The 26248-nt window shown below is 36.6% G+C and overlaps 1 long non-coding RNA gene across 6 annotated transcripts; it reads left to right on the top strand.

Annotated features, from left to right (window-relative positions):
- The first annotated feature begins 1775 nt into the window (after positions 1 to 1775).
- LOC149793535 (uncharacterized) lies at positions 1776 to 21847 on the top strand. 6 transcript variants are annotated; one of them, XR_016422838.1, is made up of 10 exons: positions 1857 to 2456; positions 2965 to 3086; positions 5560 to 5771; positions 8363 to 8477; positions 18711 to 18836; positions 19182 to 19271; positions 20124 to 20320; positions 20824 to 20981; positions 21177 to 21283; positions 21736 to 21847. It is a non-coding gene; the product is annotated as an uncharacterized LOC149793535 (long non-coding RNA). The 6 variants fall into 6 exon arrangements; XR_016422839.1 differs by having other exon boundaries at positions 1856 to 2456; positions 5560 to 5766; positions 18711 to 19271; XR_016422837.1 differs by having other exon boundaries at positions 1856 to 2456; positions 18711 to 19271.
- Positions 21848 to 26248: the final 4401 nt, after the last annotated feature.

Here is a 26248-nt window from a genome sequence, read left to right as displayed (position 1 = left end):
TTCTAAAGACATATATAGGAAGGGATACAGGGAAAATATCAGGGGGAAGTAAATGGCGATGAAATCATGGGGCTAAGTCACAGGGCTCAGTGAAGTGCACAGGCCCATCATGAGTCTTTGAAAACACCCAATGTAGAACATAAACAGACAAAATAAAGACACAAATACATACTGTATAACACTTAGTTTAAAACCCTACTAACTTCTCCCGCACTGCATGGTTGACCACTATAGAATAATGTGGTCTGATAAATACGTTTGGATCTTTCAATAGAGCATAATCAGTTAGACTAAATAAAGGAGGCCTAACGCGACCCAGGAAAAACACATAGAGAATAAAGAAGCGTGAACCTTGGATCGAGCGTAACCTACCTATCAACATCTTTAAAGACTATTATGAGGAACGACACATATTATCACTCGAATAATAAAATAGGAAATTATTTTTTTTAAACAAAATCTAAATAGTACACCATTCCATCGTCAAAATTAGAAAACCATAAAACAAATTAAAAGATACAATATAACATCATAAAGGAAGAAATACAACTGGGAAAGATATTTGATCTATACTTGCTGTCTCAAACATAAAGAAAATATAGCATACACACAATATAACACCATTACATATAGCAAACACTGAGACCTAGGCGACATATAGCAAAGGTTACAAAACATTTCAAGGGAAGGAACTTCGAGCAAGGTGAGGGAAACCAGACTCGGACGAACAACCCTTTAGATAACACTATGGAAACATAAATACCCCATCAAAAATTCTAAAACCTAAATTTTTTATATAAAATTTTGTTTTAATAAAACGTAGAACACATCTGAGGGGGAAATACACAAATATAAAATACTTTTTATTTTTTTTTGGAAATGGGGGCATCTGTCCGTTGCCCCACCCCACTCCCAAAAAAGTGTGTGTGTGTGTGTGTTATTATACCCATTACATTACTTGCAAAATATATACGGTGCTGACATTTTCGGCAAGAGGGAGACCTACCGATATTCTGCATATAATTATTTTAATGTTTTTCAGAGCGAGAGTATTGGGGCCTGATCTGTTCAATATATTTCTCAACTGATACAGCAGGTATAATCAGAGGCGTAGCTGGGGGGGGGGGGAGGGGAGTACATATGTCCCCGGGCGCCAAGGTACAGGGGCGCCAAAATGAGGCTTACAACGTTACATTATAATAAGTAAACAAGGGTAATATTCAAAAATGTGATTAAACGGGGAGGGGGCTGGGGCGCCAATTTTATAGTTCGTCCCCGGGCGCAAAATATCATAGCTACGCCTCTGGGTATAATAGAGACCCCCCCCCCGAGTTTGCCACAGAGCGCTCGTGTAATATACGGTTTAATACAAAATACATGATTGTGGGCAGGAATATACAAATTTTGGTCGATATACATGATCGTTGGTATCTATTCAAACGAGGGTCATGAAATACATTAGCAAATTCCTACAGTATTTTAAGGCAGGCGATTACGAATTATTTAAACCACGTTTTTCATCTGTCACAAATTTTATAATCATTTTGAAGTGGCTGCTTTATCTCGAGGAAAACGAGCGGTAAGTGTTATACAAAACAAAATCTTAATAGCAATTTGATCACTTTTGCGTCATTTGACAGTAAGAATAGTAATAAATAGAGGATAATTTCTTTTCCTACGTTAGGCCTAATACCTGGTATGTTTTTTAGTGTGGTACACACACAAAAAACAACCCCAAAACAACACTAACAACATTTTAAAAAACCCACAAAAACGAGTGCCGTGCCGAAGCCACGGGCTAAAATGCTTTATTATCACTTTTTTTTTTATTTATAGCATCAATCACAAATTGAAATATATACAGTACTAGCGTTGGAAAAGAAAGTTTTCTTTTTGTTATATTTTTTTTCTCACCCTAGCGAAACACTTTCTGCAAATGACCTTAATAAAGAAAAATAATAAATTAACCTAAACCACTTTGAATGTCGACCGTATCTTTTATTTACACGGCATCATGCGCGGAAGAAAATACCAACTGAACCGGGATTTCAGACAGCAGATGAATTGAAGTTGATTCATTGAACATCATTAGCAATTGTACAATCAAACAGATGCAACAATGAAAAGTGGAACTATGAAAAATCGAGAATGTTAGATTTGCGAAGGATTTATTTCGAATCATTGTCTGTTAATAGAGAATTCATGTCAGTTGCTGTGTCGGCGATGCCCACACAGCGCGCCGTCCAAATGTGAAGTTGCGTTTTGCTGACAGACATAACACTGTGCCATAATTTATCTGATGGCATGTAAAGAAGCTGCTTAAATTACAGTATTTAAAAGTTTCTTCATTTTGTAAGAGCTCAAGAAATTAATTCTGGTTTGAAAGACAAGATGACGGTAAAACTCAGAAGACGTAGCTGTACAGTACCGTTGGTGTTGGAGACATCATAATAAAGGTAACTGCGTTAACTTCGCTTTTTGTTTGGTAATTTGTTGGATATTATCTTTTGCTGATCTTCTTTGAGCTTGGAGTAAATTTTACATTCTGAACATTTTTATTTGCACTTATCTGCTTAATATGTATTGCTGGGATATCATATAGAATATGAAGTCAGTATAATGGTACTATATTTTACATATTTGAATGATAAAAGACTGGTAAATGATATAATGATAAACTACAAAATAAATAATTTGCCCATTATCCCAAATATGTTAATTAAAACAAACATTGAATGTAAATTCAGATATAATGAGCAGTTGTAAGAAGTAAGAAATAACATTTTATCCATTGAACCTGTTATGTGTTATCATCATCAGTTTTAAAATAAACACATGGAGACAAGTTTGCTTAAATTCTAAAATTAACACACACACACACACACACACACATATGGTATTTTAATCTAATACAGAAATGGTGACATTGATATATGCAGACCAATAGTTTTTTTTCTTCTACAGATATAAATTAAAAAGCCTAATTCTGAGAGTTTCACCTACAACATTCATGATGGGAAAGGGCCACTAATTAAGAGCTGACATATGTGGAAGAAAAATACCATCCATGTTGAAAAGGGCTAGAGGTAATGTGAGAAAACATAATTTATCAATCTTATTTACCATATTGTTGATATTTTATCTCAACTGGTCAAAAGGCTAAGTGGGTTTATGTAATGGTCCAGAGTGTGTTATTTATTTCACATCCCCTTCTGTCTTTCAACAGTAAGAAATTAGCTACTTTGGAGTCCATAGTTCTGATCAATTTGTTTATATAAAACTTGGTTTTGGGCTTAAATCAACATCTTGGATAAATCTAATAATGAGGAAAATCCAAGTATATACATGTGATCATGTATAAGATTAGTTGAGTTTTTTAACCAGCCTAAAAGCCATACTTCCACAATATAGGCTAAAATCATTAAGTTGTCCTTGAAGTTTGATGAGTGTTAACCATTAATAATAATAAGGTGATCTTTCATCTGAGTATGTTACCACCGCATGCAATATTTATACATGTAGTGCAGTTTTTACTAAACTTAGAATACATGCTTATATAAATGAGATCTAGATTGAAGAAGTGAAGATGCATACAAATACATGAGGTTATAACCACTACTGCTGATTCAAGTTTGATCATGCTTGGCCATTGGGCTTATATAGTCAAGTTTCACAATGATGCTTATTATGAGTGTGATAAAGGTATGGTAGTGAAGTGACCTTGCATCTGATTGGCAGAGTTTCTTATGATTTGCACAACAGTGTTTATGATCCAATTTAGATCTGACTTGTTTAATTATTTGCTTGTATGTCTGAGGCTATAAGCAAAATCTATGCATATAATGTGGTGGTTCTACATCTCACTAGCCATTCTTGCTACTGCTCTTAAAACTATTTCTCATTAATTTTATCAGACTTGGTGAATAGATTTATCTCATCAAGATATAGCAAAAGAGCAATTTTGTAAAAAAAAATATTCATTCATATTAAACTCAAATTCTGCATCTGATTGGTTGACCTTGCAAATAATATAAGGGCTCTATTTCTGACAAAAAGATTATTTTGATCTAATGTAGCAGAAATGCTTATATGATCAAAACATTGAACATATTTGATGACAAATAAGAAATAGTTTTTCATGCAAATTTGATAAACATTGATAAATCGGTTCATATCATTAAAAGCTTGGAAGAGTTTGATTACATGCGAGACCATCACATATTAATCATTCTTTATTTAGAGAATTATTTTTGTCAGGATTTAGTAAAATATGTAAAATCAATATGGACTGGTTTTGTTATGTACAGCAACACTAGTTGTTTACTGAGTACTGAGGGAATTGGAGTAAGGCAAGGGTACATTGCAGTAGGTAACCTGGTTGACTTGATAACAGGATTTTAACACAAACATTTTTATCAGGAGTCTAGCATACTAACCATTGATTCACTGCAGATCCTGCCCCCATTAGTTACCTTTTAATACATAAAGCATTTGGGTTTTTTATGTCACAAATCCCATAGGGATTAAAATTAACATCATAGGTCTCACTGGATAGTTTCGTATTTTGACATCCCTCTAATTTTTAAGGTAGAAGGCATGAACCTAATTATCACAAGCCTAGCATTTCTAAATTCACACATAAGCTAAATCTATAATGTGGTTCAGATTTACTTTGAGTTAGGCATGGAAATAGGTTGGCTTGTTGGTGACTGCCTGTCACAGTTAGATGAGCATTGGAGATCATATGCGTAACTTAGTCTGCAAATGAGCTGCCGACTTTTATTTGTGTCTGCTACAGAGGTAAATATAAAAAAATCTTGATGGTAGAGGGGTGATGAAAAGTATGCTAATTTGTTATAGTACTAGTGAACTTTATTCATGCATAAGGCACATACTGATTCTTTTAGTTGCCTTGTCACAGAAAAATATTGAAAATAGCTATTTCTAGTAAAAAATGAATGTAAAATGTACCTGCATCCTTTGACCCTACCAGAACCAAACTAAAAGCTCAAATTTGTGCAGCTGCTTTTGCTCATCACAAACATAATTGGGAGTATAACTGCTAACCCTACCCTCTAGCACACATTTAAGATCTTTAGAGTTTTTAAATACAGCCAGGAATTACATCACAATTAATACTTCCAGTTCAGTACCCACGAATGTAGTTCTAGTCTATTTTTAGAACATTTACTAATTTAGTACATTGTCACTTGACTTTCCTGTATACTGGTATGTAATAATGTTTACACCAATGATCAAACCTCACCACCCCAACATTGCCTTAAACTTTATGATACATAGTCTACCTGATTAGTTATTTAACTTGTAAATGGATAAATGTGCTTCTAGAAACCTCATATACTTTTAGGATGAATTTAACACTTTAATACATGGCCATTGCTTCACATTTCTGAGTGTCACTCTGTCAAGTTTAATATTTTCCCCCATGCTTGCAACCTTAATGTTAATTTGAAATCGCTATATCTAACTCATTTTAACTTCATTTACATAGATCTTACTGTTTTCTAGAATTAAGTGAAACATATTGTATCTTTTCAGGTCTAGCCTGGTACCTGGAACAAAGTGTTAGAGTTGGATCAGCTTGGAAGCTCTCCTGAGTAGTCTGGTGGTAATAGCATGGTTTCATAAGGGCATGTGCAGTGTACTGCCATAAGTGACCAAGATTAGTTCATATCACCACACTGATATATGGCACCTCAAAGACATGGCTTAGGTTTTCATGAGAGAGATCAGCACCATTTTTCAGTAAGGTAGAACCTCCCTAGAAACTATTTTCCTATCCCATTGCCACCTTTTGTTGTTATCGACATTGAAATGGAATGTATTTTTGCTATAAAACATGGTAGTGGTCCCATTAGAACTTTAAATCTGAATGTGCTATTAGTTATGGAAACAACTGCCTAAGTACCTGACACAATAAATGTGGAACATAGCACCTGTCAGTGTTTCTTTAGTGTGTACACCTATATGCATCTGGACAGGCATATTGCGGTTTGCTGCCAAAATCACTATGAGCTATGATGCTTCACTACCCCTGGGGAAAATGTTATCAGTTATACAGACCCAAACTACCATTTGTTTTAAATATCATTCATTAGTCAACTTTTCTGTCTAAAATTTGTCAAACTGTGTTTTAAAACTTGTATGAAAATTTAAGTTTTCAATAAAATTTAGTTTTTAAAATTTAAATGTTTATTTAATTTGCCATTAAAACTGAATTTATCAACATTTGTAACTTTCAAACATATTTTCAGACAGGGCTTATCTTGTATCACAATTAGGTTTTTACTGCATTGAAAAATTCCTATAATTAAGGAAGATATAGCAAATTTAGTTTTGGTTTCTCAAGAGCACTTGGACCAGAACTTGCACCCTGTGGAACACCAGCACTACATACTTTCTGACAGGTGTCACATGTTTTCCTTGCAAGGAAATTCAAAAAGACTTCATGTATAAAGTTGAAATAGGTATAGCATGCAAATATAAAAGTTTGACTAAAATTGGCGTAAAACATGGAGCCTGTCAGGAATTACATCACAATTAATACTTCCAGTTCAGTACCCATGAATGTAGTTCTAGTCTATTTTTAGAACATTTTTTCCTCTCTCATTTTGGTGGTGATAGAAGAGTTTTATTTATGCATTTTTGGTAGGGATTTAAAGGTAACTGTTTATTCTTGATAATATGAGCTCAGGGTGTTGTTGTCTGTATGTATTTTGGCGACAGTGCACAGTGAGTAATAAGGCCTTGGTGATGATCCGGAAGTGAAATACGTGTTCTGGTTACATGCTGTTATGTTGACAGTCAATGATCTAAAAAAAGAGCACGTCAACCTTTGACAAGAACTTCACCGTGAAGTCATCTTTGAAGGTATTTTAGATTAACATATGATTTGCATTGATTGTCACACAGTGGAAAGGTCAGTACTGAGAAACAAATGTAGAGAACATATAGTAAAATTAATTGTGTACTATGTCCAGCCTTCTAATTATACAAGTTTCATTACATTGGTCAATAATTAGTCCCATGTGATGACACTTGTAACTAATCAAACCACAGCAACTGAGAGCAGACTAAGCACTGATATTTATATGGTACAGTGGCAATATACAGTCTGTCTGCCGCAACACATGAAACAAACTGGACAAATCTGAAAGCCTTGAATTTGACTTTATTTATCTGTATGGTAGAACAGAACCTGAGTTGAAAAGCTTTTAAAGAAAGACCTTGATATCAAACCTAATAATAACTGCAGGAGTTATATTATGGATAATTAACCATTCTCTCAGTTTCAAACTGGGCATTCTATCCCATGGGGTTCTAAATGTAAACCAAGTGTAACTGATATCCTAATGAACTGTAAAGACCATAGCAGCACAACAGCAGGGGACCAGATATGTCCAGATCCAGAAATCATAGACCAGTTTCAAACTGATGATGAACCACATAAAAATTACACATCTGCTAGAACTTATGTTATGAAGATAACTTAAATTGCATTATTATTAATCCTCCTCCTCACATTCATCATAATTGAGATGCATCATATATGTTTTATTGTAAAATAGTTTATGCAACATAATTCAGTGAAGACCTTTGCTGCCAATTTACCAGTGAACCATTTGTTTCAATGAACATATTTTATGTTGTAACAAGGAGCATCATTTAAACATTATGATACACTTATCATACCTGTACATGAAATCTTAATACTAACACTTATACTTGCAATACTACTACTAATAAAAACACCTGCATTGACAATTTGATTATGTTTAATTGGACTTGTATCTAAATGATCACCAGCTGTATGAAAAGACATATTTTAATATATAGATATTGGATGGAATACTAGTTACCACAATTGAATAGTCATATGATAAATGATATATTATTTTAAACAATTTATATTTGCAGTGAAACATACTTTTACATTATTTCCCCTTAAATTTCATTTATAGAGCAGTATACTCTGCATTCATTAAATTACTGAAATGGTTAATAATACAACAACAAATACTGCAACTTCCAGAATCACAAAAATCAAAAGATATAAACAGAAACTTCCCTACATGTATCAACAGTTGTCACTTAATAGACAGAACTATGAAGATTTAGAATAGGATGTTAACAAATTAGGTATTCAAGTTAAAAAGAAAAAAAATACCAAGTAAGCTTACTACCAAAAAATCAAACAATAACAGTGAATTTTAGTACATTCCCAGGAAACAGAATATATGATTTTTCTTAACTTGATCTGATACATCTTAAATCTATAGAAAATGATTCATATTGTATGACTAAAATATTATGTAAACAAAAATTCCATCACTTTTTTCAGATGCAACATGCATACCCCAACCCATCCTTCTTGATCATAAAGTATACCAGCATTCCACTATAAGATGGGGAGCTGTAGTGGCTCAGTGGTTAGCTTTCTGGACCTGTGAAATAAGGTAGGTTCAAATTCTACCATCAGACCAACCTGGGTTAGCTACCATGGTGTGTCCTTGGGCAAGGCACTATACTTAAAGTGCCTTGGCACTAAATAACTTACTTGTGTTGGTTTACCATAAAAGGCCAAACCAAGCACAAAAAAACAACAACTTTAAAATATGAGTTTTGTCAATACTAAGTACAGGAAAATCATACTGAAGAAATGTTTTTGTTAATACAGTTTAATGGATCTAAAAAATCTCTTTCTTCTGCAGGAGTTTAAAATGTTAAATTAAAAAGGTCATGGTACACATTGCTTTGTTCGTACACATCAGGCTCCGTAACCCATATCCAACTAAAAATTTTAGTAGAGTCTGAATAAAACATATTTTAATCTGGATGATAATATTCTTTCTCCATTCATATATTACACCACCAAGATTGATCCAAATAAGATTACATTTTACTATAACACTGAGGATGAGTATGCCTCTTAACAACTGACAAATGTGGAGAGAATGGAGTTAAACTGAACTTTGATTTCTTTTCAACCATAGCACAAGATGATCATTTATTATGAAAAAACCTGAATAAAGTTGGAGTTCATAACCATGACAGTCTTGATATAATATAAATTCAATATATTATTGTTGTCTTGAGGTATAGTTCTGTATATTACAATCTCACACAAGATCAGGGTATATTTTAGTACCATACAGTTAATTCGGGATTGTATTAATACCTATTCTGGTGAATGAACATTACATAAGATTTACTATTTTGGAACCAGTTGCAATAAAGTATACTAAACAAGAGAAAATATGACTTTACTATAATATCTAAAATGTAAAATCTGCAAACAGAATACTTGCTTGACTTTACACTTCAGTTATTTATTTGAAATGAATTTATACAAATGGCATTAAATTGGGTTTCAGGCTGGTAATGACAATGGTAGTAGTGAATAGGGACGGTCTAGGGACTAGGGAACTTCCATGTTAAAAAGGGTATATCCACTCTGGGGACTATGTAATTTAACATGGGAGAAAAAAAAAATATCCATTCTAGGGACAAGGGGAATTTAACATAGGAGAAAGAAAAAAAACTATTCACTCTAGGGACAAGGGAAATTGAACATGGGGAATACATCGTGGGACTGTCTTGGGACTAGGGGAAATGGAACAGGGTCGGGACCCTATTTTAATAAGGTCCCGACCTGATGGGTCTATGAAAATGGAACAGGCGAAAATTGAAACAGGGAGGGGTCTCTATTTTTTTATTATTTTTTTAAACAAAAAAATAAAAAAAGGGGTAGGCAATTGAAAGTCAAGATCTTTTCGAGAGATAGGAATGGCCCTGAAAAGGGCCTTTGGTTTTATGTTAATATACCCTTAACATAAAGGGCATCTGTGACATCTTCTTCTTGACCTTAGGCTGCGCCTGACTGCAGGACCATAGATTAAGACTCTTTTGAGGCATCCTTGATGCTCCACATAAGATTCTTCGCATCCACAGGCTGGTGTCTGTCCTGTGGATAACTGTCCAGTTGGATCGGACATACATTGGTATGTCCGTCCAGAACATCAACGAAGACACAAGCGTTGAAGATTGTACGTCGGTCCACATGTTGGGGTGCTGAGTAACAGGTGAAGGAATGCAGTGAACTGTACTTATTTATAGGGAGAGGAAGGATTGAAACGGATTGAGTTTGTTGACCAATCCAAACACGCGTTACAAAATTCAGTCAGCCCACGTCCAATCCGAAGAGAGCAGTCTGTGACGTCACATAGTCAATATAGATTCGCTAGCGCCTGTGCGCAATCAATCTAAGCGACAGTTTTTCAACATGACGGAAACTCAGAAAACGATCAATTGGGGTGTACTGATGGTGGAGACTACCCAAGGGAACCCAGACTTACTTTCAGAAGAGGTGAATTGGGATTTTGTGGATTTTTTTTACCTTGCAAGAATTTGTTCCTGAACCTTCGTCACCTTCTCCTTCATTACCGCACATGGACAATTTTAGACAGAGTCAGAAAGAAGAATTGGAGAAATTTATACAACAGCAAAAGGAAGCGGAACAAGCTTTTCTCCTACAGCAACAGCAGCAAGAAGAAAAGGTAAGAAAAAAACAACAACAAGAAGAAGCAGCAGCAAAGAAACAAGGGTGTCAAAATCAAACGGTCACGGTACTGTTAGACATTTTAGCGGAGTTAAGAAGTCTGAAACAAATGTATCAGAAGAGAATACGACCTTCCCAAGCTAAACACTCCAACCCTGTGACTACGCCTACCGCACCACCCTTAGTGATTTCAACGAAATCATCATCAACAGTACGCAGTCCAGAATTAGGCCTTGGCCGTGGCAAAGGCTTAAGAGAGTTAAAGTTGATTGTTTAAACTCACCCCTTACACCAAAAAAGGCCCTTTTCAGGGCCATCCACGTCTCTCGAAAAGAGATAGACTTTCAATTGCCAATAACTAAAAAAAATCATTTTACCCAATAGTACCTGTCTGTGTATGAGTGTGCGTGAGTGTAGGTTCTTATTTTAAAATCAAAACCCAAAGACACTTACCTTTTATAATTAATTTATTCTTTTATAAATATTTACAATTCACAATTCACAACAGAGCACTTTAAAAAGTTCATAGACTTATTCTGTCTCATTGTTCACTCTCTGTTTTTTTAATTTCTTCACCGTCATAGTCTTTTCCTCCTCTTCCTCCTCACTTTCTTCCCTTCTTTTCTTCTTTTGTTTCTTTTTATTCACCTGTCTGTTTTCTTCCTCTTCTTCTTCCTCTTCCTCTGAAGAATCCCTCTCTTCTTCTGACTCCTCTTGTTTCTTTTTTGGGCAGTCTGGTGACCAATGTCCTTTTTCTTGACAATAATAACAGGTATCTTGACTTTTGTCTCTTCTAACCCCTTTTTTTTCTTTTTTGACGGTCTGGACACTCTGAAGACCAATGCCCTTTCTTCCGACAGATATAGCAAGTATCTTGACTTTTATCTTGAAAGGAAGGAGAGTAGTCCCTCTGCTGGTCTGAAGAGAATTTTCTAATGACCCCTCGCAAAGCTCTGATGAAACGTTCGATCTTGGTAGTCTCTTCCATCGTTGTGCTCAGTTTGAGAGTGAAATGAATAGTGAAAGGACAAGACATATACCCTTTATATACGCTGGTCTGCTATGACTATAAATTAGTCCATGGTGTTTAAACTTTAGTCATTTGACTTTTTGCTATCGAGATGAAATGATCCAATTCATTTGAGAAGAAAGAAGAAGAAAGTAAGAGGCAGAAACGTGATCTATCGCCTCGTACCAGGGCTGAAGTCTTGGCACAAATTCATGCCAGTGATTTTGAAGAGGACATGAGTGAACCAGAATCCAAACCCTCTAAACAAAGTTTACCACCCTTAGTCAACCCTGAATAGTACTATGACATTCGAGAGACGGAAAAGCGTCCCTCTAGAAAATTTAGAACTACGGCTTACAAATACACAGTGAAGTTTAAAGATTTCAAGTCTGAAGTACTGTTAGAGAAAGCAGAAGGGTTCATCACCGACATGTGGGATTCTTTGCTCACCACACTCAAGCGACAGTGTCAACCCAAAGAAGATGATCGCTTGAGACTTTCCATACAACATGACGGCTTGAAATCCCCTGTTTGGATCGAGTTTAGCAGCCCTGCAGAATTGACCACCTCCAAAGTCATGGACAAGATTCAACACGTGCAACAATCTAATGACCAGTTTGACATCACCGATGGAAAAGCCACACTGGACATGACCCACGTCTCTCCTCCTCAAGGGACCGGACAATGCAGAAAGACCTTATTGGTCAACAACCTTCGCATTACCAAAACAAGTCTTGTCCAAATTAACAATTTTCAAGACCACATGTGTTTAGCCCGAGCCATCGTGGTGGGATGAACCTATGCCGACAAGAACGACACAGTAGAATGGAAAAGAGCCTGGGAGAACATTCGAAAATCGAACCGAGCCAAACAACGAAATGAAGCAGAACTTCTGTTACAACAAGCATGCCTGTCCAAAGACACATCCTGTGGCATTCCTGAGATGCAAAAATTGCAAGATGCCCTAGCTCCACGATACACCTTGAAAGTGCACCCTCAAGAAGTGCGCGGGTCTCTGTTGTTTCGAGGGAAAGACTTTAAGGATGGAAAATACATTCACCTCTATCATCACGATGACCATTTCGATACCATTACCACTATCACTGGATTCCTGGGATACAAATATTACTGTGAGAAATGTGACTTATGATGGTTATAATAATCGAGAGCAACACAAACATTGTGGATCGAAATGCTCAGGATGTTTGGCCTCTCAACCCTGTCTGAGCGAAGGGCAAGAACCAGTGCATTGTCCTGCTTGTCTGCGCACATTTGTCAGCCCTGCCTGTTACCAACAACATCTGAAGATGCAAGGTTCACAGAAGAAATGTGCTTGTCAACTCCTGAGATTGTGCCCAATGTGTGGACAAGGTCTATGTATCAACAGTACCAAGGCACACGTATGTTCAGGAAAGAAAAAATGTCACATTTGTCACTGTATCGTGGACTTGGAACACCAATGCTACATGCAAAAATACCAATCCCAACCAGAGAAAGAGGATGGTCACAAGAAGAAGAAAGGCAATTTCATCTTTTTCGATTTCGAATGCATGCAAGAGACCGGTATTCACATTCCTAATTTCTGCGTGGCTCATCGAGCGTGCGAGAAGTGATTGAAGAACCTATCTTGAGTTAATGCCCTCACTGCCGTAAGATTCCTGGAGGGCGTGAAAAAATCTTTCAAGGACCGAACACACTAGCCAATTTCACACAATGGGTCTTAGACCCCATCGACAAGACGTGGAGCCAAGAGGACATCGAACATTATTATGGAGAATGTCATCACCATGCCACGGTGATGGCTCATAATTTCTCCGGATACGATGGACAGTTTCTTTTGAGATGCTATACGGAACGTGGCACCGAGCGTCCTAAAGTCACTTTGAACGGAGCCAAAATCATTTTCTTGCAAGTGGGACAAAGGCAGTTTAAAGATTCGATGAGCTACTTAGCCATGCCTTTGAGTCGAATGCCTAAAATGTTTGGAATGACAGAAATGGCTAAAGGGTACTTTCCACACTTTTTCAATACAGAAGCCAATCAACACGCCGTTCTACCCCATTTGCCTCAGGCTCACTATTACGACCCTGACAACATGCGTACCGAACGAGAAACTTTCTACGCTTGGTACCAGGCTCACGCCTCGGACCCTTTCGACTTTCAGGAAGAAATGCTAAAGTATCGTCATTCCGACGTGGACATTTTACGGCGATGCTGTGGAAAATTTCGAGAACTGTTCATGGAACACGGAGGGGTTGATCCTTTGAAAGAAGCTTGCACCATTGCCAAAGCGTGTTCCTTAGTCTACCGACAACGATTCATGCTTGAAAACACTGTGGCTGTCATCAGTCCTCAAACGACCAACTATGTCAAACGTCAATACTCGGTCAAAGCCCCATGCTGGTTGCATTACTTGTGCGACAAGGAAGACAAATGGATTCAGCATGCCCGCAACGGACAGGGCGAAAAGATCATCGGAATGCATTCGGTCGATGGCTGGGACTTAGAAAACCCCAAGATCATGTACGAGTTTAACGGTTGCTTATTTCACGGATGTCCCGTCTGTTACCCTGACCGCGGCACTAAAAATCAGTTCTTACAACGAACCATGGAAGACTTGTACCAGGCCATTTGTCAGCGATGCCTAAAGTTAGAACAGGAAGGATACCAAGTGGTGGAAATGTGGGAACACAAATACAATCACCGTTTGAACACCGATCCCGAGTTTAAACGCCTCATGGAAAGTTACCAGTTCATGGACCCCCTGAACCCAAGTGATAGTTTGTACGGAGGAAGGACCAATGCCACCTGTTTGCTGTACCAAGCTGACCAAGAGAAAGGAGAAGAAATCAAATACTTGGACGTGTGTTCACTGTATCCCTACGTGTGCAAATATTGTTGCTTTCCTGCAGGGCACCCACAATTGTTCACCGAACACATCGACCTAAAAAACATTCGACAATACGAAGGCTTGATCAAGTGCAAAGTTTTGCCTCCCACGAACCTATACCATCCCGTCTTACCTCGCCATTGCCAAGGCAAACTTATGTTTCCTTTGTGCCGTACTTGTGCTGAAACGTGCAACCAAGATCAACCTTGTCATCACACCCAGGAAGAACGGGCCTTGACGGGGACATGGGTCAGCGTAGAATTGTTCAAAGCTCTGAACATGGGATACCAACTGTTAGAAGTGTACGAAATTTGCCACTTTCCCAAGACACAATAATTCCACAAGGGTGACCCCACGCAGAAAGGCATTTTCGCAGAGTACGTGGATGCCTTTTTGAAACTGAAGCAAGAAGCCAGTGGCTATCTGTCCTGGTGTCACACTCCCGAAGACCAAAAGACATTCAGAGAGAAATTCTGGGCACAAGAAGGCATTACTTTAGATCACATTGAGAAAAACGAAGGCAGGCGATCGTTTGCCAAAGTGATGTTAAATTGCTTGTGGGGTAAAATGGCACAATGACCGTGTTTACCCAAGACGGAGTATTTGACCGAACCTTCCCGCTACTTTCAGATGATTCACGACAAAGCCAAATTCATGAAACACGTGGACGTCGTTCGTGAGGATTTGATCTTGGTGAATTACGAAGAAGATCTGAACTTTGTAGAAGATGACCCCTTTGGAAATGTCATCATTGCAGCTTACATGACAGCTCATGCTCGCTTAAAATTGTACGAAGCTTTAGAACTGTTAGGGGAACGTGTCTTGTACTTTGACGTGGACAGTTGCATTTATATCGATCACCCGAGTCAACAGCACCCTGACATCGAAGGAGACCGTTTAGGAGCCTGGACAGACGAGCACCCCGATGACAAGATTCTAAGTTTCGTCAGTGGTGGTCCCAAAAATTACGGCTACGAATACTGGGACAAACAAGAAGTGCACACGAAGTGTAAAGTGAAAGGACTTACTCTGAATTATCGTACCAGTCGAGTGGTCAACTTTGGCGTATTGAAAGAAGCCTTGCAGTCTAGAGAAAGTGACCACCTATCAACCCAACAAGATTGTACGTTTACCCACACACCACATTGTCAGTCGACCCTTGGAAAAAGTCTATCAAATCGTGTAGCAGAAGCGAGTGCGGCTTCCCACCCACTTTACTTTGCCGTATGGACATGTCGGTATTAAACATTGGTTGTAAGAGGATAGCCACCCACCAGAAGGATGACTTCGCCACAGCAAGAATCGAGTGAGAAATCCAGCGAGAACTCCAAGTTCAAACCCTACCATTTTCCAGTCTTCTTACCTGACTATTGTGATTGTGCCCGTCGATTGGACATGTTTCAAAAATGGCCTACGGATAGGGAAGGATTACCTTCTTCGTATGTTTTAGCTAGAACAGGATTTGTCTACTTCGGACCTGAGTCAGGATTGGGATACGAAGTACAGTGTTTCGCTTGCGAACAGAAGTTACGAATGGATCTATGTATCTACAAAGATTCAGCTATTCTGGAACATACTCGATGGTCTCCGCACTGCCCTTACCTTTCAATGGCCTTTCCACCCATTAAACTACGGTACAATTTTGACGGTACCTTAGAGACGGTACCTTCCAAAACTAGACGTAAACACATTGCATCCTATTTCATTGTTGTTTCTTTTCCACATAATAGCTTATTTTTTATAAAATGTTAAACTTTACTAATCTTTTTTCAAGATCACTTTAGTTTGCAAAAATATATCTTGTCATTTATTGGCATTCTACATTGAATTTTGTAAACTAGCTATAAACCTGACCTAATTACTCAACTTAACTGCTGACAGAAACAGTCTACAGTAAATGTATTTCATTTCTATAGCTCGATGGATAAACATTACATCTTTTAAAGCTGTGCACAGAATAGGCCGACATATCACGAGTCAGGAAAACATGGGGGTGGTATCCCCTGTGTCCAAAATTAATATCATTTTGAATAGAATATTCTAGTGACAATTGCCTCTTTTCAAATGGTAAGCATTGCTTTTTTATTTTCGTCAATCTGTCAAATTTGGTATGCATTTTGCTTTAATATTTGAGATGGAAACCTTAGGTGCATAGAAATGTCAGACAGCATTGTACATCATGGATGGTGTCCAACATACTTTTATGATCATAAAACAAAATCCCATTGTTTTAGTTATGGCCACTGATTTAAAAAATATTCATCCAAGCTAAATATAATAATAATAATAATGAGGACTTTGTATAGCGCCTAATCTTTAGAAGCTCTAAGCGCTTTGCAACATTAGACAACATAAAAACATACACAATGATATGATTACAAAAACAAACACCATGAAATTAGAAAACATAAAAAACATGTTGAGAATATTTAAGGTAGTTAACATTATTAAGTCATTAAGTTTGTTTTTGCAGTCAGAATAAGTAGTTTTGAGAGCACTCTTGAATGGGATCACTGCGTCTTTGTGTCTAAGTTCAGTGGACAATTCATTCCATGTTGCTGGGCCCTGGTATGCAAAAGAATGCTGTCCATGTGACTCTGTTTTCATAGTGAGAATAATGAGTATATGATTGTCGGAAGAGGAGTGTAAGTATCTTGCTTGTGTGTACACATAGGTGAGGTCGGATAGGTATGTTGGACTAGAGTCTGTCAGTGAAACGTAGCACAGAGAACTAATGTTGTGTTTGATTCTGGATCGAATGGATAGCCAGTGTTGGGTACAGAGCAGCGGGGAGGTGTGCTCTGATTGTGGTATTCTAAGTATGATCCAAGCAGCTATGTTTTGAACTTTTTGAAGTCTCTGCAGTAGATATTAAGATGAACCAGACAGAATTGAGTTACCATAGTCCAGTCTTGAAAGTAGTAATGAACACACAAGTGTTTTAGTGGCATCAACTGAAAGATATCTGAGAATGGAGCTGATGCGTCTCAGCTCAAGATATGCAGCCTTGCATATGTTCATGACATGTTGGTGCAATGTGAGAGTACTGTCCAGAGTAACACCTAGGTTTTGTACTGATTGTGTGAATTTAATGTTGGTGTTGCTGATATTTATTGTGTGAGGTAAAGGATGTGAATGAGAAAGTCTTTGTGTTGTAATCAGAATGGCCTCAGTTTTATCATCATTCATCTGCAGCTTGTTACAAGTCATCCATGATTTCACATCAGAAATGCACATCTCTACACCTTGGATGGTAGCATCAACTTCAGTTGGGTGGCTAGATTTGTATATTTGGGTGTCATCAGTGTACAATTGGTGAGACACTGGATGATGATATATGACACTTGAGAGCAGCTGAGTGTATAGAGTGTAGAAAACAGGTCCAAGAACAGACCCCTGTGCAACACCACAACATAGATCAACTGGGCTGGAGTGTAATCTATTTGCAGACACAATTTGTGTCCTGTGGCAAGGGCGATATGCAGATTGTACATTGCTAAAAAGACTGTTTGAATTCAGACAAGATGCAAGCTGGGATTGAACAACCTTTTGTAAGATTTTTTATATGAATTGGAGATTAGAAACCGGGCAGTAGTTCTTTAAATCCTTATGGTGTAGTGTTAGTTTCTTCAGCAGAGGTTTTACAATGGGAGTTTTGAAAAATGATGGAAATTATGCTGATGAGAGAGAGGTATTAATAACATCAGTTAGTGAAGGCAATACTGGATCTAAGCACTCAAGCAGCTGTAATGTTGGAATTGGATCAAGTTCACATGACTTTGGTACACTCTAGGATGATTACTTAAAAATGCATTTATTGGTGGTGAGAGACTAAATACATGACTTGATACTTGTGTTTAGCATTAATTGGAAAGCTGAAGATTAGTAATCTTTTGACATACATATCTTAATTGTACCATTTAATTTACAAAATTCAATGTAATTTGCATTGGTAAAATGTGTAGCACAAGAAAAGTCATTATGAATCAGAGATAAATCATATCTTTGTTTTGTCTGGAGCTTGACTAATTTATTGCACATTTCTGTACACTATTTTGTCTTTAATCCAGGATTATTCACTGCATTCGGATGCATTTCATGGTGAAAATTCACCAGCTGGATTTAAAAGTGGTGAATATTGCTAGCGATTGTTCTGCAAACCCTGTATGTCACAAGGAGTCAGTGTATTCAAGGACTCATACAGTATTTACAAGTTCTCATTGACATTTCAGATGAAAATGAAGAACTGAAAAAAGATGAAAATCTCAAGTGGAAACCTTTCTGGTCAGCCATCTCATCCAAAACTTCCTGAAATGGAGAGTATTTTGCAGACTCCAAGATTTCCTCTTATCCTGCTGGTATGTTCTATTTAGTTTATCTGGTCTCTTTTTATTTTTTATCAATTGCTTTTATACCATGCCACAATTGGAAATTCTTTATCAAAAGTATGTATAAATTTCATCATTTTTCTGTCTGTTTAATAAGATGTGTTTAAGAGTACTTACTTACTCATGATGCTGTGTATATGAGATTAGATGTTTTGTTAAAAAAGAATGCATTTTGTGATATATTGTATCACTGCTTTATATACAGTGGTCATTGCAACCAGTATGCATTTTGTTTACATGCCAAAAAATCCAGTCTGATTTCTTTGTTTCTTTTTTACTGCAATTAAGGAGTAGTGATAATCTTTATACTCTTAGCCGCATCCAGAAGGACAACACCATCACCATCCCCATCCACTCTGGAGTGGAGAATATAAAGATTTCTCTCTGCCAGTTCCTCTGCAAGTAGTAAGTATTGAGGATGGAAAAAAAATGTACATTATAGAATAATGAAACAAATACTACAGGTGTTGACTTTTATATAATCTCTTATTTCATTTACAGCTCTCTAAATACGAGTAGGTCAATTATACATTGTATTTATGAATTTAATTCTCATCTAAGGTAGTAGAACTGTTTTATGTTTGACAAAATGTTGGGTAATTTGTGGCCATACACTAAAAACACATTTTGTAGCATTTAAAAATGCTTATGTTCAATGCACGTAAAACTCATTGGTTTGTTGTCACTTCAGTTGATAATAGTCTTGTCATCTTGTAGACATTTTGAATGTTAGTGTTCAATGCTAAGGTCATATACATTGATTCAACATCAAAATTTGTTTGCAAAATGGAAGATTATGACATGAAAGCACAAGCTCTTGTAGCTTAGATCCTGTTATTTCAGAACATTGTGAGATGTTAATTAATTAAATTATAGGTCATAAAACATACTGTTCAAGACTTATTTGTGCAAATAAACAATGAATTGTTTTTCATTGATGTGTCGACTGTTCATCATTCCATTGGTTTTTTTTATTTTTCTTTCTGATGTATACCATTGTCTTGTGTAAGTCAGACGCCTAAACCATCTACATTGAATGCAGACTTTACAGACACCAGCAGTGAAACAACATATCCAGGGAATAAAAAAATAAAGGATTATGGGAAAAGTTTTCATATAAACTGTACAAAAACCATGTATTTCATTCCATAAATATATTTCATTGTTAAACCCATGTTCACTGTACAGATCTTTTTAAGGAGTTTATAATAATGATCTTGATCTTTCAAAACTAATTTCATCACAAATCTGTTACAGATTTCCAGTTCAATGTACTTATGAAACTGGACACAAATATTGAGAATTTGTTGGAGCAGCTGGCCCTCAAAGTTCATACACAAGGCCCAGACACAGAATATAGAGAAGAAATTCTTGCAATGATATGTGATTCAGTGGAGGAACTAGAGGGCCTTTGCCAGAGGTTGGAGGAGATTCCCAAACTCTCCAAGAAGATGGTAAATTGGGGCTTTATTTTCTATTTAAAAAAAAAACTGTTATAACCTTTATTTGCTGTTGTGAACCTCAATATGCATTATGCAAGTTCTGCAGTGCCTGTATAATTATTTTTGGGGGTGGGGTGAACATGTAGTGGTCGGCTGTTTTGTCTTACGGATGTAGGCCAAAACATGTTTAGAGATGAACATGTAACAGGTATTTTACTACATATACACTATTACATATTATGTGGCTACTTTAATTCAATCCTTGAGTGAATGTCATTTATGAAGTTAATAGATTCACGGTGGTTAATTTGGTTTATAATTGCTATTAGTACATTGTGTTGCATAGTTAATGTCATCAAATTTTTTTCAAGTTAGAGAAATTAAATTTGCTTGCAAAACCATGGCAAAAAATAACTATATACAAGCATATTTTGTCACATCGATCATGAAATACTACTACTAATAATAATATCAAAATCAAAAAATAGTAATATTATTATTATTATTATTTTCAGATATGCTACTTGAGCTCCCTTGGCAGGTTTACAATTGGGGATAGTGTCTGCAGGATGATGAAAAAGCTTAAAACAAAAAGACTGGCCAGAGTATAGTCCAAAGGGACGTAAAGGGAAAAAAGCATTTCAAGAGCTTGTGATATGTCAGGTTTTGATAAGTAAGTATGGCTTGATTTAAATTGTGTTTTTCATGTGACTTGCCCGAGATTTTTAAATGAATTGATGAAGTAACTTGAGACCACATTTCAAAGTACATGTTTTAAAAATATTCCATTGATTATTGCTGGCATTTAGAAAAATGCAATGCCTCCTTTGTTGTGAAACTTTTTTAAAACATTGTATTACTCTTGCAGAAGCCTGCTTGAAAACTAATGGCAAAGAAAAGGCAAATGGAATGGAAGAGACCATATCAGAGACCCTCAAATATGCACCCAACCAACGCAGAATGATAAAAAACAAGGTAATCCAAATGACTCTTATTTCATCAATATTGGATTCAGTTTCGTCTTTTAAGGCATAGTATTTGCAAAGCGGATGCGTTTCTAAACTGATAACAAAATCAGCTTATCCTATTGCCCAGGACTATCAAAGCTAGAGTCCAGCTAACTACAATATGCATATATCTTGTCTGATCGGACAAGTGCCTCCATTTGGAGTTTTTATTCACATGAAATATTTGAATGAAATAAATTCATCTTTGTGCAAATTGATTGCACCATCCACTTGCCAGAAATGATAAGTAAGTGCAAAGTTATCTTGTATCATGGCTTAACGATAGTAAGGGAAGCAAAAGTGCAGTGAAGAAAATTTCATACATTTTTATAATGCTGATTAACATGACTTCTGCATATGTAACTAGTGCTGAGATGATATGACTTTATTTAAGCATTACAATTTTGTTTTAATTTGCAGGTGCCTGAGCAGAAGAAGTAATAGATAAACTTTACAGTGGAGTTGGAGACTGATTCTGATTCATAATCTTAATTAAATCTAGAAAATAAACATTAAAGTCATATTAAAATATCTGTTGTATTGTTTCCTTCTTTCATTTTTCTCTTAAAAACAAATGTCTGAACCTTTAGTCTGTAAATTCAGTGGATTCCTTATCAGCCCATCTACTTTTACTTTACACCATGCTACTTTAAAAAAAAAATGAATTATCCCCATTGGGGTAGGTCCCCCCAACCCCCCACCCTACTTTGTCAACTTACCTGCCACATTTAAATCTAATGGAAGGCCCTGCTGTAAAGCCTGTTAGTAAAACTACCCAACAAGAGGATTTCATACATTTGCAACTCCTAGGTGGATGGTAATGTTTTCATTTTTGTAATGTAGATTTGGACATTCTTGCCACCAGTATGGAATATGTGTTTCAGAAACACAAGCAGCTTTCATCAGATTTGCATATAGGTTTTATATGTTGTGAGTATGTTGTAGGAAGTTTTTTTAAATAACATCATATGAGATGATGCCAGTGGAAATGGCAGAAAAGTGTCTGTATTGTTCACCAACTACACCTTGTTCTTACAAAATGTGGCCGTTACACATTCCCATGATGATGTCACTGACAGCCATCAGTGAGGAATGCCACAACAAGCATAATACAAATTGCTTCCATTGTAATTGTTACAATTCCATTCTGACCACTCCGGTGTCCTAGTGGTTAGAGCGTCCGCCTCAGAAGCGGGAGGTCATGGGTTCAAACCCCAGCCAAGTCATACCAAAGACTTACAAAAATGGTATTAACAGCTACCTCGCTAGACGCTCAGCATTAAGAGGTTAGTGTTAGGACTGATCGGCCTGGTGTCAGGATAATGTGACTGGGTGCAACATCATACTACATGTTTGCAGCATGATGCCCCAGTGCTATACATCACTATAAACTGCCACACTGCAGACATCGTAGCAATATGACTGAAAAATTATTCAAGCTACGTTAAAAATCCAATCACACACACACAATTCCATTCTACGATCCAGAACCAACACTAATTCCGTACTACAGTTCTTGCATTTCAATCCAATTTTGCTTTTGAAATGTAGTGCCACTCAATTCATAATGAACCCATTCATTTCAAACACTCGCAAATACATATTATTCCTGTCTACAACTGAAAAATATCTATATAAAAAAACGTGTAACTGTGTTTTATGCAAGGGCATGGAGATGCACAAAAACTTGCACCTGAAGCTTGAATAAATCCCCGACTGTGGATAAGACTTTACCCATCGATTACCCCAGCTTGGGGATAAATTCCGACCGTGGCGATTTATTATATATCCTATGACTGCTCCAGCTTGAGGGCAAAATCCAAGCACATCCCTAAAAAGATAACAAGTGTAGCGGCTCTTTACCTTCTGTAAATGCCACTTGAGCTTCCTGATGCTGTTGTATCTGCCATTTGACAGAATCACGAATGTGGATATATTTCTTAATTGCCTCTAGTTGTTGAGTTAGTTTAGCTGTATGAAATTCCTTTGTGCAGACTCACTCATTATTAATATTACAACAGTGATTTAATTACACATTACCTGTCAGCACACCGATGATATGTCAGTTATTGTATAACACACCAACAAGCTTGCCCCTTGCACCTCCCCCCCTTTTTCTTTATTTGGGCACCTGTGGACATGAATCTGCAAGACTCAAATTGTCATTTTTAATATAAGATCTCAACATTTTTAAGGCCTTAATTTTAAAGACATCCTTAAAACCCCCAAAAGGTTATCAACTGGATCACCAGCCTTCGTTTAGAGTAACAGCAAGTATATATATATATTTAGGTCTAAGGAAACACAATAAAAATGTTTGATTTAACAATGACATATTTGCCTCAGGTCTGTGATCCTGAAGTGAATATTAACTGTCCATTTATTTTCTTGGCTTTTCTTTACTAGGAAATTGCTTATAGAGATTTCTGCGATGGTGAAGGCAATGTAAAAATTGGTTACTATAACATACTTTTTACGCCATGTTTGAAAAAATAAATCCAATGGAAAGGTTATAGTCTGAAAATCTTCATTAAATTAAGTTAATATAGGGGAAAAAACTTTAAGAGTTCATAAATATTTTTCAGTGCTGAATAAAGATATAACATAACACTTTCTGCTGTGATTTTAATAGTTTCTGAGAGCATGAAAAATTTCTAGAACTATAATGTATAAATGTTTTCAAAAGATTATATTAATATGAGGGAAAAATCTGTTATGAAATAAACCGACAAGATCTTGTATGAATTCATGTTATCTTTAAATATGATATTTGTGTGAAAATATCTGGAAGAAAAAACAAGATGGTGCCACTCACACATACAATGTGGTTGCCACAGTAGCCATATTAAGAAACTTTTTATCGCTACTTCTGAATGGATAATTGTGTCAGCGTGTCAACATGTGTACAAAATACTTATGTTGATGTCTAGCAGGTCCTGAATGAGAATTATGGTGCTGTACAGACATCCTATAAGGCCACCAATGTGGCCATCCTGAAAATCTTGTTATAACTACTTCTCCTGAATGAATCGTCATATCAGTGAAAGACTTCTTATGTCTAGTTGGACGTAAATGAAAACAGTGCCAATCTAACCTCCAATATGGCTGTTTTAATGGGCATCTGGAAAACCCCTTCCTTGCTACTTCTCCTAGATGGCTGGTCATTTTGACATTGTGCTTTCACTAGATGACCTATTTGATGTCTGGTTGGCCGTAAATGGAACTATGCATATGGTTTTGATGTCTAGTTGGTCCTAAATGTGGTTTTTGCTGCTCATAAACTTCTAATGGTATTATAGTTGGTTCCTTAATGAAACGGCTGTACAAAATTAAAAGGCCTTCTGACTTTCTATCAAGTTGGATACAATTATCTTTACCAGCTAGGATTTCTTGATCCTCTTTTTTATACATCAACCCTTCGCCTATGTAGTTAGCTAAAACAGTATTTTGAACAATTAATTGCCCTCTTGCAAATAAAATCCCAATTGCATGCTTTTACCAGTGTGAGAGCTCCTTATATAAGTAGCTAAGTATTCAGTAACTGAATTTCCACATCCACATGCATCAACTCAGAATTAAAAGTTGCAAAACATATACAAATTTGAAAATCTTGAGACGTGTCACTTTGCATGGTGGGTGTTATGATTTAAATGCAACAAGGAAATTGAATTAGGGTTAATTTCTTTAAGCTGTATTCAATCATGGGGCCCTGGATTATAGAATGGTCTAGGCATACACATCACTAATCAACTCTCTCTAGTCCAACCAATGTGTGTATATGGGAAAGCTTGCCAGTAGCGTTATGTGTGTTGATTTCTTCCAATAAATATGTTGGCTGCCATGTAAAGTCTATGATGTCCTGAAAAATGGTGTTAAGCTCCATACAAGCAAGCTAAACAATCAATGATATAATGGAACAGTAGACACCATTTTAGCTAAATATGCCAAGAATTGATTTAGAGACTTGGTTAGTGATGATGACTTAAAATTGGCAAGGGATTAAAAAGATAAAAGAAATGACCTTTCATGGCACTGTAATATAACAAATGAGGAAAAACAAAAGTTTATTGCATTTGAACCTTTTGTTTTTTCACAGTTTCAATTTAAGTCATAAGGCCCCTTATTTTGCCTTACCAAACATATAGCAAGTTATTACCTCAAACCCTAGCACTAATAATGCCTCACAAGTAAGCAGTCTTTTATGAAGTCTCAGGTCTGAGTATATGTCTAGCAATACGTATGTCCAGTTTGTTTATAAAATTCTTTCTCACATGGTACAGTTTTCAGAGAGACACGATAAATTCAACAAGTGTGGTAATGAAGGGACAGGCATTCTTTATTTATGCACACATCCCAAAGGGACATTGCTATGTTTGAATCAACACTGAACTGAAGAATGGAGCATCAGTTGCATCAATTAAAATATTGTGGCCCACACAAAATACTGCACTGCAAGGACTATAATCAATTTATGAGTGCAATGGGCATGAATTACTGTAGCAGACTGGAGGAAGTAATCCGAATTTATTAATATCTTGAAGCTAAATATAGTAAAGTTTTCATCTATAATCTGTGGAATCGTTTTTGCACACAGTTTGCAGGATTTGTCTTTGGGTCATCGTTTTTCTTTTTCTTCATCTTTCTAGCTTATGGTATCTTGATAAGTCTTATGGTGCCGTGCAACTGCACTTGATGATTACCACAACCAGTGACATTGTATCAAATCTTCTGGGATCAGATGATTCAATGCAAATTCCACATAACCTATCACCATCCTCATGTTTGCCATCAGACTTACTAAGTTATTTTGCCTAAATAATAATAAAAACAATCTGGTCTGATGTATTGATAGCGTTCTGAATGACCATAATATATTCTCTGTATCTACCCTAGAAAATCCTGAGTGGATCGCTGTTTGGTTTTAATAAACCAA

This window comes from Sinohyriopsis cumingii, chromosome 8 (genome assembly GCF_028554795.1).
Source record: "Sinohyriopsis cumingii isolate HCF-2022 chromosome 8, ASM2855479v2, whole genome shotgun sequence".
Lineage (NCBI taxonomy): Eukaryota > Metazoa > Mollusca > Bivalvia > Unionida > Unionidae > Sinohyriopsis > Sinohyriopsis cumingii.
Note: the sequence above shows the minus strand (reverse complement) of the source record. Positions and strands in the feature narration are given on the sequence as shown.